Source organism: Echinops telfairi, unplaced genomic scaffold (genome assembly GCF_000313985.2).
Source record: "Echinops telfairi isolate 266 unplaced genomic scaffold, ASM31398v2 ScPeMD7_10;HRSCAF=50, whole genome shotgun sequence".
In the NCBI taxonomy this organism is placed as follows: Eukaryota; Metazoa; Chordata; class Mammalia; order Afrosoricida; family Tenrecidae; genus Echinops; species Echinops telfairi.
This window is the reverse complement of record NW_022103907.1, coordinates 10,893,298-10,894,954: the sequence shown is the minus strand read 5'-3', so window position 1 is coordinate 10,894,954 and position 1,657 is coordinate 10,893,298.

Sequence of the window (1,657 nt, the reverse complement as noted above, 5' to 3'; positions counted from 1 at the left end):
TCAGCAAACTGGGAGCTGGGTTTCCCGGGAGGCACGAGCTTTGGAATCCTGGGAAACAAAGAAGTCCACTTTCCCAATCTTAGAGAGGAAGAGACTGGGCACAGTTTTCAGTGTTCTTCCATGCCAGAACTGGGAACAGAGAGGGGGCAGGCGAGGGGGGCCTCATCAGACCCCTTGGGGTCTGGTGTGTTTCCCCACAACCCTTTAAGAAGGGTGGGGAGAGAATCCATGTTTACTGCATGCTTAAGTACCAGGCACGGTGCTAGGCGTTTCTCTCAGGTTCCTTTATTTAATCTTCACAAGCATGCAAAGGAAGTACGAATCCCACTTTACAGATGAGGAACTGAGACCCCGCCCTCCGCCCACAATAGACAGCCAGGACTGGAACCTTCAAGGACAAGTAATTCATCTACAGGAGGATGTTTCCAAGACCGTGAATTTTTACTCTATTCTCTTTTTTCTCCAACCGCCATACTCCCAATTTGATAGGTATGGCTGATTCATTATCTGAAACATGAACGAAATGGAAATAGAATTGATGTGTGTAGGAAGGCAGGGAGAGAGCAGGGCTGGGCAGAGGGAGACTTTGAGCAGCATGGGAACAGACAGCTTCACCCAGCTCCTGGGGAGCTGTGGAGTTGAAAGAGCCCGCCAAGCTATCCCACTGGTAGGCTAGAATGGTGAGGCTTTCTGGGGTAAATGGCTCCTTGCAGCTCAAAAAGCTGACAGCTAAAGGTTGTCTATTAAGCATGTCAACAGCTTAGAGCAGTCTTTCCCTGAATGGGGGTGAGGTGGGGTGTCTCAACAGTGAATGAATCTGTTTCCAACACACATGCATCCTATCAAGTACCTCATACAAATATAGAAGATTTTAGCAAAGTAAGTTAAGGCCGATCTTAATGACATCTTCTTATATACGTACAGGCATTTCTGACAACTTTCCAAAACTTGGCAAATATAGCACAATTCTGTTCGGCATTCTACCTTACCTGCAAAAGACCTCGTTAGCATGTTAAAAAGCAAAGAGGTCACTTACATCTAAGGTGCGCCTGACCAAAACCATGGGAATAGTTTTAAGTGATCTTCCCTGCCACCTCTTATGCCTTCCTATAATCACCTCCTATTCATATGAAAGCTGGACAAAACAGAAAGAAGAATGGACACACCTGGAATATGACCTTAGCAAAGAATACTGATTATATTGTGGACTACCAGAAGAACAGACAAATCAGTCTTGTAGGAAGTACAAACAGAATGCTCCCTAGAAGTGAGTGCAGCAGGACACTGTCTTGCTTACATTGGACATTGACTTAGCCTGGGTTCGCTACAGAAGCAAAACCAGTCAAGCTTACATATGTATATATAGAAACAAAAGTATATCGAGAAAATGGCTCACACAGTTGTACATGCTGTTTACAGTAAGTTTGGGCCGGTACCAAATCTGTAGGTCAGGTGTTAGGCTGGAGGCTTCTCCTGACTCACAAAGCTGTGGAGGCTGATGAACCCAAGATCAGCAGAAAGACCGTAGGCTAGTGGCTGCAGAGACAAATGAACCCAAGGTCAACAGGTCAGGCTTGTGGCTGCAGAAGCAAATTAATATAATATCAGCAGGTCAGAGGGCAGGCTGGTGACTGACAACTGTCAGGATCAGCAGGCA